Here is a 13,812-nt window from a genome sequence, read left to right as displayed (position 1 = left end):
ACTTTAGGGAGGCGGAGCAAGATGACAGCCAAGTAACAGCTTCCTTGCATCTGGGCACCGTGAGTCTGGGGATATAGGACTCCAGGTGTCTCTGGCTGGTGGGATCTGCCTATCATCACCACTGAGAGGATACAGGGAGTCAACGAGAGACTTCTGGACCCCAAGAGGAGGACTAAAACAGTGGAAAACCGGCAAGTGGTCGCGTGTGTTCAGTCCGTCTAAACCCTCCCGCAACTTCCACAGGCACGAGAACTTAAAGAGCAAGAGGAAGTGAAAGAAAAATTAGGGCAAGGAAACAGATAAAAGAAATCACCCATGAGGAAGAATCAGCAGAAAACTCCAGGCAACATGAAGAACCCCGCCAAGGGACAATGAGGTAGCTACTGCAGAGGATTCCACCTATACAGAAATGTTAGGAATGACAGAAAGGGAATTTAGAATACACATGTTGAAAACAATGAAAGAAATGATGGAAACCATGAAGGAAACTGCTAATAACGTGGAAAATAACCAAAAGGAAATCCAAAAACAGAATCAAATCAGAGATGAACGATATGAAGAATATAAAAAGGATATAGCAGAGCTGAAGGAAATGAAACAATCAATCAGGGAACTTAAAGATGCAATGGAAAGTATCAGCAACAGGTTAGACCATGCAGAAGAAAGAATTTCAGAGGTAGAAGACAAAGTTTTTGAGATAACTCAGATAGTAAAAGAGGCAGAAAAGAAGAGAGAGAAAGCAGAACGTTCACTGTCAGAATTATGGGACTTTATAAAGCGTTCAAACATACGAGTTATAGGAATTCCAGAAGGGGAAGAAGAATGCCCCAGAGGAATGGAAGCCATACTAGAGAATATTATAAAAGAAAATTTCCCAAATATCACCAAAGATTCTGACACACTGTTTTCAGAGGGATATCGGACCCCAGGTTGCCTCAACTCTAACCGAGCTTCTCCAAGACACATTGTGATGAACCTGTCCAAAGTCAAGACAAAAGAAAAGATTCTGCAAGCTGCCAGGAGTAAGCACCAGTTGACCTACAGGGGCAAATCCATCAGATTGACCACAGACTTCTCTAATGAAACTTTTCAAGCAAGAAGACAATGGTCATCTACCTTTAATCTACTTAAACAGAACAATTTCCAGCCCAGAATTCTGTACCCTGCTAAGCTAAGCTTCAAAATTGACGGAGAAATCAAATCATTTACGGATATACAAACATTGAGGAAATTCGCCACAACAAGACCAGCTCTACAGGAAATACTTCAACCTGTTCTGCACACTGACCACCACAATGGATCAGCAGCAAAGTAAGAACTCAGAAATTAAAGGACAGAACCAAACCTCCACACTGATGCAAAAGATAAAACTAAGCAATGGACTCTCACAAAATAAGACGAATAGAATACTACCACACTTATCAATTATCTCAATAAATGTTAATGGCTTGAATGCCCCACTGAAGAGATATAGATTGGTTGACTGGATTAAAAAACACAAGCCATCCATTTGCTGTCTGTAAGAAACACACCTGGCTTCAAAAGACAAATTAAAGCTCCAAGTCAAGGGTTGGAAGACAATTTTTCAGGCGAATGGAATTCAGAAGAAAAGAGGAGTTGCAATCTTATTTTCAGATATATGTGGATTTAAAGCAACTAAAGTCAAAAATGACAAAGATGGCCACTTTATATTGGTCAAGGGAAAAATACAACAAGAAGACATTTCAATTCTAAATATCTATGCACCCAATTTAAATGCTCCCAGATTCTTGAAACAGACCTTACTCAGTCTGAGCAATATGATATCTGATAATACCATAGTAACAGGGGACCTAAACACTCCTCTTACAGAGCTGGACAGATCCTCTAAACAGAAATTAAACAAGGATATAAGAGACTTAAATGAGACCCTAGAACAACTGTGCTTGATAGACGCATATAGAACACTCCATCCCAAAGATAAAGAATATACATTCTTCTCATCACCCCATGGAACATTCTCCAAAATTGATCATATCCTGGGACACAAAACAAATATCAACAGAATCAAAAGAATTGAAATTTTACCTTGTATCTTCTCAGACCATAAGGCACTAAAGGTGGAACTCAACTCTAACAAAAATGCTCGACCCCACCCAAAGGCATGGAAACTAAACAATCTTCTGTTGAATAACAGATGGATGAAGGAAGAAATAAAACAGGAAATCATTAACTTCCTTGAGCATAACAGCAATGAAGACACAAGCTACCAAAACCTGTGGGATACTGCAAAAGCAGTTTTGAGAGGAAAATTCATCGGTTTAGATACCTACATTCGAAAAACAGAAAGAGAGCACATCAACAATCTCACAAGAGATCTTATGGAATTGGAAAAAGAAGAACAATCTAAGCCTAAACTCAGTAGAAGAAAAGAAATAGCCAAAATCAAATCAGAGATCAATGAAATTGAAAACAAAAGAATCATTCAGAAAATTAATGAAACAAGGAGTTGTTTTTTTGAAAAAATAAATAAAATAGATAAACCATTGGCCAGACTAACGAGAAATAGAAAAGTAAAATCTCTAGTAACCTCAATCAGAAATGATAAAGGGGAAATAACAACTGATCCCACAGAGATACAAGAGATCATCTCTGAATACTACCAGAAACTCTATGCCCAGAAATTTGACAATGTGAAAGAAATGGATCAATATTTGGAATCACACCCTCTCCCTAGACTCAGCCAGGAAGAAATAGAGCTCCTGAACAGACCAATTTCAAGCACTGAGATCAAAGAAACAATAAAAAAGCTTCCAACAAAAAATGCCCTGGTCCAGATGGCTTCACTCCAGAATTCTATCAACCCTTCAAGGAAGAGCTTATTCCAGTACTGCAGAAATTATTCCAAAAAAATTGAGGAAGAAGGAATCTTCCCCAACACATTCTATGAAGCAAACATCACCCTGATACCAAAACCAGGAAAAGACCCAAACAAAAAGGAGAATTTCAGACCAATCTCACTCATGAACATAGACGCAAAAATTCTCAACAAAATCCTAGCCAATAGATTACAGCTTATCATCAAAAAAGTCATTCATCATGATCAAGTAGGCTTCATCCCAGGGATGCAAGGCTGGTTTAACATACGCAAGTCTATAAACGTTATCCACCATATTAACAGAGGCAAAAATAAAGATCACATGATCCTCTCAATAGATGCAGAAAAAGCATTTGATAAAATCCAGCATCCTTTTCTAATTAGAACACTGAAGAGTATAGGCATAGGTGGCACATTTCTAAAACTGATTGAAGCTATCTATGACAAACCCACAGCCAATATTTTACTGAATGGAGTAAAACTGAAAGCTTTTCCCCTTAGAACTGGAACCAGACAACGTTGTCCTCTGTCACCTTTGCTATTCAACATAGTGCTGGAAGTTCCAGCCAATACAATTAGGCAAGACAAGGAAATAAAGGGAATCCAAATGGGAGCAGAGGAGGTCAAACTCTCCCTCTTTGCTGACGACATGATCTTATACTTAGAGAACCCCAAAGACTCAACCACAAGACTCCTAGAAGTCATCAAAAAATACAGTAATGTTTCAGGATATAAAATCAATGTCCACAAGTCAGTAGCCTTTGTGTACACCAATAACAGTCAAGATGAGAAGCTAATTAAGGACACAACTCCCTTCACCATAGTCTCAAAGAAAATGAAATACCTAGGAATATACCCAACGAAGGAGGTGAAGGACCTCTATAAAGGAAACTATGAAATCCTCAGAAAGGAAATAGCAGAGGATATTAACAAATGGAAGAACATACCATGCTCATGGATGGGAAGAATCAACATTGTTAAAATGTCTATACTTCCCAAAGCAATCTACCTATTCAATGCCATTCCTATCAAAATACCAACATCGTACTTTCAAGATTTGGAAAAAATGATTCTGCATTTTGTATGGAACCGGAAAAAAACCCGTATAGCTAAGGCAGTTCTCTGTAACAAAAATAAAGCTGGGGGCATCAGCATACCCGATTTTAGTCTGTACTACAAAGCCATAGTGCTCAAGACAGCATGGTACTGGCACAAAAACAGAGACACAGACACTTGGAATCGAATTGAAAACCAAGAAATGAAACTAACATCTTACAACCACCTAATCTTTGATAAACCAAACAAGAACATACCTTGGGGGAAAGACTCCCTATTCAATAAATGGTATTGGAAGAACTGGATGTCTACATGTAAAAGACTGAAACTGGACCCACACCTTTCCCCACTCACAAAAATTGATTCAAGATGGATAAAGGACTTAAACTTAAGGCATGAAACAATAAAAATCCTCCAAGAAAGCATAGGAAAAACACTGGAAGATATTGGCCTGGGGAAAGACTTCATGAAGAAGACTGCCATGGCAATTGCAACAACAACAAAAATAAACAAATGGGACTTCATTAAACTGAAAAGCTTCTGTACAGCTAAGGAGACAACAACCAAAGCAAAGAGACAACCTACACAATGGGAAAGGATATTTGCATATTTTCAATCAGACAAAAGTTTGATAACTAGGATCTATAGAGAACTCAAATTAATCCACATGAAAAAAGCCAACAATCCCATATATCAATGGGCAAGAGACATGAATAGAACTTTCTCTAAAGACGACAGACGAATGGCTAACAAACACATGAAGAAAAGTTCATCATCTCTATATATTAGAGAAATGCAAATCAAAACAACCCTGAGATATCATCTAACCCCAGTGAGAATGGCCCACATCACAAAATCTCAAAACTGCAGATGCTGGCATGGATGTGGAGAGAAGGAAACACTTTGACACTGCTGGTGGGACTGCAAACCAGTACAACCTTTCTGGAAGGACGTATGGAGAAACCTCAAAGCACTCAAGCTAGACCTCCCATTTGATCCTGCAATCCCATTACTGGGCATCTACCCAGAAGGAAAGAAATCCTTTTATCATAAGGACACTTGTACTAGACTGTTTATTGCAGCTCAATTTACAATTGCCAAAATGTGGAAACAGCCTAAATGCCCACCAACCCAGGAATTGATTAACAAGCTGTGGTATATGTATACCATGGAATACTATTCAGCCATTAAAAACAATGGAGACTTTACATCCTTCGTATTAACCTGGATGGATGTGGGAGACATTATTCTTAGTAAAGCATCACAAGAATGGAGAAGCATGAATCCTATGTACTCAATTTTGATATGAGGACAATTAATGACAATTATGGTTATGGGGGGGAAACAGAAAGAGGGAAGGAGGGAGGTGGGTGGGGCCTTGGTGTGTGTCACACTTTATGGGGGCAAGACATGATTGCAAGAGGGACTTTACCTAACAATTGCAATCAGTGTAACCTGGCTTATTGTACCCTCAATGAATCCCCAACAATAAAAAAAAATAAAAAAAATAAAAAATAAAAGCATTCTAAAAAAAAAAAAATATATATATAACCACTTTAAAAACACAACAAAAAAAATTTTTTGCATTTTTTCTTTTTTCTTTTTTTTTTTTTTTTTGGCCAGGGCCTGGTTTGAACCCACCACCTCTGGTATATGGGGCCGGTACCCCGCTCCTTTGAGCCACAGGCACCACCCAAAACAACAAAAACAATTTTTTTTTTTTTTTAGAAATAATTATTGCAATGTATTGTATTTCCAGGGGTCGAACTTATTCTGGCAAAAGATAAGTTTAAAGTTACCCTGGGAATAACATGTAGTATAGTTAACAGTAGATAACAAGGTGACAATAACTAACCACAGGGGCATGGACATCTGAGAATAACCTGCTTCTGATGCTCTTAACTTTTGTCTCCACAGTTCTGCAGTTTACTGGTTGGGCGTGAATTTCTTGGGGGATAATCCCAGATGTGGGTATGATGTAATCTGGATAACTTGACCTCTGTAGGGGTCATAAGCAGGATGTCCTAGAGGTCAGTCCAATTTTTCTTGAGTTGTTTGTCAGGTTTTCCCTTCCAAGTCCTGAGGATCACCTGGTCACCAACCGGGATGTATTGCAAGGTTTCACAAAGCCAGGGAGGGGGGCTCTTTTTCGGTAGTTTAGAGGATGGCATAACGTAACTCAGGACGTGGCAGGGCATGCTGTGACAGAGATGGAAGGTCATCTGCTGGGGGCCTTGAAAAAGTGTGAAAGCCATAGTGAGTCGAAGGTCCAAGGCCCACTGAGTAAGTTCTTTGTCTGGGTAGGTTACTGGAATGCAGGATCTGGAAAATATCTGAAAAACTATTCCAGGGTAAAGAAGTAAACAGAGGCTTAATCTGGCTTCTTTAAGCCAACTCAGATGAAGTCAGGGTTGTGAAACTATTTAGCAGTCACCTGGGCTAGTGAATTGAGTGATTTTTGTTGAGTCTCAAGGCTTTTGGAGGTTTTCCCCATTGGTCTTAAGAGTCAGAGATGAATCCAATCTTCAATCACACTTTTTTTGGCATGTAGTCTATAGATTGGGACCAGCACTTTTGCTTGCTTTTATAATGTTACTTCTGGGGCAGCTATCTCAAAATATGTCAGAGATATGTACTTTGGGGTAAATATATATATATATATATTATTTTTTTTTTTTGTCTTTAGACTTTTTTTTTTTTTATTGTTGGAGATTCATTGAGGGTACAATAAGCCAGGCTACACTGATTGCAATTGTTAGGCAAAGTCCCTCTTGCAATCATGTCTTGCCCCCATAAAGTGTGACACACACCAAGGACCCACCCCCCTCCCTCCTTCCCTCTTTCTGTTCCCCCCCATAATCATAATTGTCATTAATTGTCCTCATATCAAAATTGAGTACATAGGATTCATGCTTCTCCATTCTTGTGATGCTTTACTAAGAATAATGTCTTCCACGTCCATCCAGGTTACTACAAAGGATGCAAAGTCTCCATTTTTTTTAATGGCTGAATAGTATTCCATGGTATACATATACCACAGCTTGTTAATCCATTCCTGGGTTGGTGGGCATTTAGGCTGTTTCCACATTTTGGCGATTGTAAATTGAGCTGCAATAAACAGTCTAGTACAAGTGTCCTTATAATAAAAGGATTTCTTTCCTTCTGGGTAGATGCCCAGTAATGGGATTGCAGGATCAAATGGGAGGTCTAGCTTGAGTGCTTTGAAGGTTTCTCCATACTTCCTTCCAGAAAGGTTGTACTAGTTTGCAGTCCCACCAGCAGTGTGAAAGTGTTCCCTTCTCTCCACATCCATGCCAGCATCTGCAGTTTTGAGATTTTGTGATGTGAGCCATTCTCACTGGGGTTAGATGATATCTCAGGGTTGTTTTGATTTGCATTTCTCTAATATATAGAGATGATGAACATTTTTTCATGTGTTTGTTAGCCATTCATCTGTAGTCTTTAGAAAAAGTTCTATTCATGTCTCTTGCCCATTGATATAAGGGATTGTTGGCTTTTTTCATGTGGATTAATTTGAGTTCTCTATAGATCCTAGTTATCAAGCTTTTGTCTGATTGAAAATATGCAAATATCCTTTCCCATTGTGTAGGTTGTCTCTTTGCTTTGGTTGTTGTCTCCTTAGCTGTACAGAAGCTTTTCAGTTTAATGAAGTCCCATTTGTTTATTTTTGTTGTTGTTGCAATTGCCATGGCAGTCTTCTTCATGAAGTCTTTCCCCAGGCCAATATCTTCCAGTGTTTTTCCTATGCTTTCTTGGAGGATTTTTATTGTTTCATGCCTTAAGTTTAAGTCCTTTATCCATCTTGAATCAATTTTTGTGAGTGGGGAAAGGTGTGGGTCCAGTTTCAGTCTTTTACATGTAGACATCCAGTTCTCCCAACACCATTTATTGAATAGGGAGTCTTTCCCCCAAGGTATGTTCTTGTTTGGTTTATCGAAGATTAGGTGGTTGTAAGATGTTAGTTTCATTTCTTGGTTTTCAATTCGATTCCAAGTGTCTATGTCTCTGTTTTTGTGCCAGTACCATGCTGTCTTGAGCACTGTGGCTTTGTAGTACAGACTAAAATCTGGTATGCTGATGCCCCCAGCTTTATTTTTGTTACAAAGAACTGCCTTAGCTATACAGGGTTTTTTCCGGTTCCATACAAAACACAGAATCCTTTTTTCCAAATCTTGAAAGTACGATGTTGGTATTTTGATAGGAATGGCATTGAATAGGCAGATTGCTTTGGGAACTATAGACATTTTAACAATGTTGATTCTTCCCATCCATGAGCATGGTAAGTTCTTCCATTTGTTAATATCCTCTGCTATTTCCTTTCTGAGGATTTCATAGTTTTCTTTATAGAGGTCCTTCACCTTATTCAACATATATTTCATGCTGACCCCTGTGCTACATGGCACAGCACAGTAGTCAAGGCTAATACAGAGAGAAGTTTGTTAAAAGTGGGATTTTTACTTACAAACATTAAGTGCATCCAAAAGAGGAAAACGTGGAATAAGTGGACAGAAAGGCTAGGCTTTTTATATCTTAAATTTGTGTAATGATGCTCCTGTTTCTGATTATAATTCACCCTGGTGTGCATGGTTAGACAGAGCTCTTGTGATATTGTCATCAGATCCCCTAGGGGTTACTCTGAGGCATCTTGCTTCTTCCCACCTCTAAAGCTTTGTTTTTCTTTTTCCTTGAGTGCTTGCTCTATCTCATCCTCAATACCACTCTCGCTTTAGTAGCACCCGTCAGGGCAAGGCCCCTTCACAGACATTGTCGTGTCATGAGAAGAGTGTCAGCAAAACTAAACGCTGTGCTGAGGCTGTGGCTGACTTACATTCTGGCTCAAGCTTGATTCTTAGACCAGCACTGAGGCTGTCGTTTCTCAGATTCGCCGGGGAGCGCCCCTACCATCCACATTGAATTCCTCGCCCAGGCATCAGTGTGCTTTTTTTTCTGTGTTATCCTTATTATTCATGAACTTTGTTTGCTAATTCATATGCCTTTATATGTAGATGTTTAGATATCTACATAAAGTTAAATAGTAAACTAATAGGTTTCGGCGTGTTTTGGAGTTCCTGATGCAATTCCAATACAGAGCCAGGGCAAAAGCCAAGGGTCTGTGAGTTGCTGCAGTCTCTTCCTTGCCAGAAAGTCCTCTCTGTGCCAGCTCACAAAGAGCTTTCTTTTGCCCAATGCCCTCAGTGTCGCTGACTGCCAGTCTGCCGTCTAGTCTGCGGGGCCTTGTTCTGTTTAAACAGTCCGTGCTTGGTTTCTTTTTTTTTTTACAAAAACTATATTTTCCAAAAATGTTGCTGATCAGTTACAGCAAACAAAACCGCGACCCTCGAGGAAAACTGTCACTCTAGGCTCCTCTTTGACCACAGCAGCTATATGGAAGCAGCTGCAGCTTCGATAAGGGCCACCGTGCTTGGTTTCTTCTATGATGCTGCGTGGATAAGTGTTCTTGAGGTTGAGGGTCATCTTTTTTTTTTTTTTTTCTTTTGCAGTTTTGGCCGGGGGCTGGGTTTGAACCCACCACCTCCGGCATATGGGGCCGGCGCCCTACTCCTTCGAGCCACAGGCGCCGCCCGATCTTTTCACTTTTTTACATTCCCCTCAACACTTTGCACTATGCTGCTCAGTAGAGATGTCTTCAGAATTTTTACTTAGACAACAATGAAATATTTCCTTATTATATTGACTATATTCTTCAAGTGGAATACATATGTGTGTGTCAAGAATTTCTTTTCAAGTACTGAGCTAAATGATTAATTGTTACTGGGATGTGTTCTTTCATTAAGGAAATATAAAAAGATGTATAAACGTAAACATAGCTTTTTAGCTATTTAATTTGGGGATTACCCAGTTCAGTGTGCCTCCTATTTAGCAGATTCTTATTGATATTATTTTTGATCTCTAACCTGATACAAATTATTCAGATGCTTGGTTGATTAAAGGAGAAACTTTTTTTTTTTTTTCTAATGGAGTCACAGAGAGCTGAGCTGACTCAGACCTTGGAAAAACACCATTCTCACCAGTTGACCACAAGTACATATATAAACCAAAATCAAAATGATGTTCACAGTTGGCTCGGTGCCTTTGGCTCAGCAGTTAGGGTGCCTGCCACTTAATGGGAGCTGGCGGGTTTGAACCTAGTCCAGGCCTGCCAAACAACACTGACAACTACAACAACAACAAAAATACCCGGATGTTGTGGTGGGCTCCTGTAGTCCCAGCTACTTGGGAGGCTGAGGCAAGAGAATCACTTAAGCCCAAGAGTTTGAGGTTGCTGTGAGCTGTGATGTCACGGCACTCTACCCAGGGTGACAGCTTGAGACTCTGTCTCAAAAAAAAAAAAAAAAAAAATGACCTTCACACACAAATAGTATGGAATTTTTTTTTCACTGAAAAATAGCAAAATTTAGCAGCACTGAGTGAAGTTAGCTTCTAATGCTCTCTGGAGTGAAACCATTATGTTTTCCTGGGTGACTGAGCCTAGTACTAACGTCCATCAGAGCAGCTGCCGGGAACTGCCATGCTTTGATTAAACAGGGTATTAACCACAGGCTGGCTGCTTGAACCACACTGATAAAGACAAAATTCACCCTGTCTACCAAAAACACTCTTCCCATGCAAAACTTAGTAATGAAAATAAACAAAAGCTTTAACTGTCAAGTATATGTATCATGAAGAATGGCAGAGTTTTGTTTTTTATTCATGCCATTTTGCTTTTCTTTAATTGCTTAATTAGCTTTGAAAACTATTGTGTGCATTCCTTTATAATATTGTTTAGTTTGAAGGTAATCGTGAAAGAAAGTGGAAAATTAATATCACTTCTTGACAGCCCCCATTTTATTTAACCTGAAGAACGTTACTTAAAAGATTTTGTAATTTGTCAAAGGCTGCCATCCTTTCATTTGAGAGTGAGTTAGCAAATTAACAGTAAGAGTAGATAGTGTTAATGGAAATGGTGAGACTGTATTAAGAGTGACTTATTCCCTGCGGAAAATAATTACTGCTGATGCCAAGTTTGAACAATATGGAATTTAGAAGTTACTTCATGGTACCATCGTAGTGATTTATCTCCAGGCTTGCATTAAGTGAGGATTGTGTTTTGTTTTGTTTTTTTGTACTTTATAATTTATAAAATACAATATGATCATTAACATACAAGATCTCTTCTAATCCTAACAATCCTAGGCAAAAAGTGAAGTTCAAATGTTAGGCCTAGTGGGCCTAGGATAAGGCAGAAAGGTGTCAGGCCTAGTCTATAATAGAAAAATATCAGGTAACTCCTGGCAAATTTCCAGACTGAAAGCTTTCAAAAAAAAAAAAAAAAAAAAAGAAAGAAAGAAAAGAAGAAAGTAGTCTAGTCCCCTCCCAAGATAGATGGGAAAGTACTAATTGATTTCTTGCTTCTAGTTTACTCCCAATTTCTTACTTGGCTAATTCCCTGGGAAACAGACCGGGAGGTACCAACTGTTCCTGGACTGACCTTTAAACAATACCAGGTGGGGAAAGTACTGAAACTAAGATATATGGGGGGAAAGTACTGAAACTAAGATGGATGGGGGAAAATATTAAAACAAAGATGTATGGCTAACTAACCGCAAAATTCTGCTTCTGTACAATGCTTGCTTGTTACCTTACCCGGATGCACCTGGACAGCCTGGGAGCCAACCAGGATGCAGACCAAGCCTTAGAAACCTGACTCCTTAAGCACTCGGGGCTGCTCTCAGAAACCCCTTATTGGGACACTGAGGCAGTCGCCAGCCGGCTCTTGAATAAAGAGACTCCCTTACAAATTCGGCTTATCTGTGTGGTCTCTGGGGAACTCCTGGAATTAACACAAAGAGATTGAGACCTGTCCCAAATTAGACAGTAAGTGACCGAGGCAAGTCATCTGATCTAAATCCTTCACCCCTTCTACTGTGGTAAAATATCAGGAAAGGAAAGTGATCAGGACTGCGATGTATTCTGTTTCATCAAAAATATTTATCCTCTGCATTTCCCTAGAGGGAAAATGGACCCTACTGAAGGTGGGAAAGCAACCTCCGATTTGGAGGGAGGGGCAGGGCATGGCCCCTTGATACTATTAGTCCAGAATTCATACCTGGCAATTCTGTCTAACAATACCAGCCATCTGTTTGATACTGCTTGTGCTCTGAGATTCCAGACACCTGTTATCTACAAGGAGTGTGGCTTTCCATTCCCATCCGTAACCGTCCCAGAGATTTGGCCAACTCAAGACTCACATTAGAGGGAAATTAAGTACCTATCCCCCTTGTATTTCAGTAGATTGACAACATTAATAATGGTCTGCTTCCAGTGACTCTCATAGGTCTGCTCAGCTTCCCCTGAGGAAGTCAATCTGCCTTCCCTCTCTTCACCTCTCTCCCCCTGCAAATAAAGTTCAACTAGCAAGTACCTGAGAGGGTGGGAAAGATATTCCTTGTCACCTCTCCACTTCCTTCAACTCGCCCATATTTCTTATTCCTCTCACCTTGTACTCCTGCACCACTTCCTCCAAAGGCACCATGCTGTGATGTTTGTGGCTCCTGAATTCTCGGCACACCACAAAGATGCCCTCTTTGTCCACCTCGCAAAAGTGGTTCAGGGCTTCCTGGTGTTTGGGACAGATGCCCTGATCAGTCCTCTCCACACCCCCCATAAGGAGTGGGGCACATCTGGCGAATCCGTGTTGGCCAGCTGCAGGTTGGGACCAACGCTGCCCTAATGTTAAGCTCTTTCGGCACTGGGGGCAAATGAACTGCCCTGGAGGGGGTGAGTGTGTGTCAGGGTACACCTCTTCATCCTCTTCCTCATTGTAAGCTACCAATTCCTTCTCATCTTCTGGGTAGACATCGGTTCTCAGGTCAAGTCTCAAGCCTCCTATGTAATAGTCCCGATCTTCCTGGTCCTCTTCTTCCTGGTCCCACACATAATCCACATTGTTCCAATTACTTACACCACTGTCACCAACCCAGAGCTCATCATCCTCTGGATCCTGGAACAGCTCCTCGTCTGCATTCCCCCATACAATACCTCTGGAATGGAGTTGTCCCATCCACCGATGGCCCCCACAGCTCCCTCATCCTCCTCCCATTCATCATCTTCGTCCAGGTCTTCCTCATTTTCCTTACCCCACAGTTGAGTCACACACCCTCGGCAGAAGTTGTGGACACGGATCCTTGAAGTAATCCAGGTAGATGGCGCACACCGCTTCCTCCTGAAGTGTCTGATTGCGTAGTGGCACAGCTAACCGTCTTAACTTGCTGCTGGCCGGTGTAGATAGTCAGCTCAAAGGTGAGGAAAGGGAATGCGCCTGCAGGCTTGCCTCCAAATTACGCTGGTGACCCAAGGCTGTCCATGACCTTGCGCTTCCTCCTCAGGCCCCCCAAAGAAGCCTTCCTCCGCTCTCTCTGGACGCCATTGCCCCAGATCCAGTCTCACAGCTGTCTTCTGAGGTCGGCAGGAACAGAACTGGGCTGCGGCGCTAATTCCCGTGGAGGTTCAGCAAGCAGGCCCCGACCCTGTACAGCTTCTCGCTACCCTCAGGGCTTGCCCCAGCCGGCAGTGTCCCCCTCAGGGGCTGCCGCTCGGTCCCCGCGGGAGACGACCGAGAGTGACATAGAGGACTGTGGTTTACTTTAACCTGAATCTAGCTAATGTAGGTTAATAGCCTATTATATATACTGTAACTGTAAACTGTTAGAAAGCGAAAGGTAGCTTTCAATAACAAAAGTTAACAAAAGTAAAATAACAAGAGTAAAGGTAACAAATTCAACATTTGCTAAGGCAAAGTGAGTTAATATCAAAAAGTATTTGTAGCTCATGTGGCATAATATTAAATTTTAAAATGTTCCCAGAACTTGGATATGTTC

General features: G+C 40.7%; 1 non-coding gene and 1 pseudogene across 1 annotated transcript; both read right to left on the bottom strand.

Annotated features, from left to right (window-relative positions):
- Window positions 1–9,217: 9,217 nt before the first annotated feature.
- On the bottom strand, window positions 9,218–9,352 carry LOC128574352 (small nucleolar RNA SNORA16B/SNORA16A family). Its single transcript, XR_008376726.1, has one exon. It is a non-coding gene; the product is annotated as a small nucleolar RNA SNORA16B/SNORA16A family (small nucleolar RNA).
- Window positions 9,353–12,383: 3,031 nt separating this feature from the next.
- LOC128574198 (E3 ubiquitin-protein ligase TRIM52-like) lies at window positions 12,384–13,299 on the bottom strand (annotated as a pseudogene).
- Window positions 13,300–13,812: the final 513 nt, after the last annotated feature.

Source organism: Nycticebus coucang, chromosome 21 (assembly GCF_027406575.1).
Source record: "Nycticebus coucang isolate mNycCou1 chromosome 21, mNycCou1.pri, whole genome shotgun sequence".
In the NCBI taxonomy this organism is placed as follows: domain Eukaryota; kingdom Metazoa; phylum Chordata; class Mammalia; order Primates; family Lorisidae; genus Nycticebus; species Nycticebus coucang.
The sequence above is the reverse complement of the archived record's forward strand: the minus strand, read 5'-3'. Positions and strand labels throughout refer to the sequence as shown.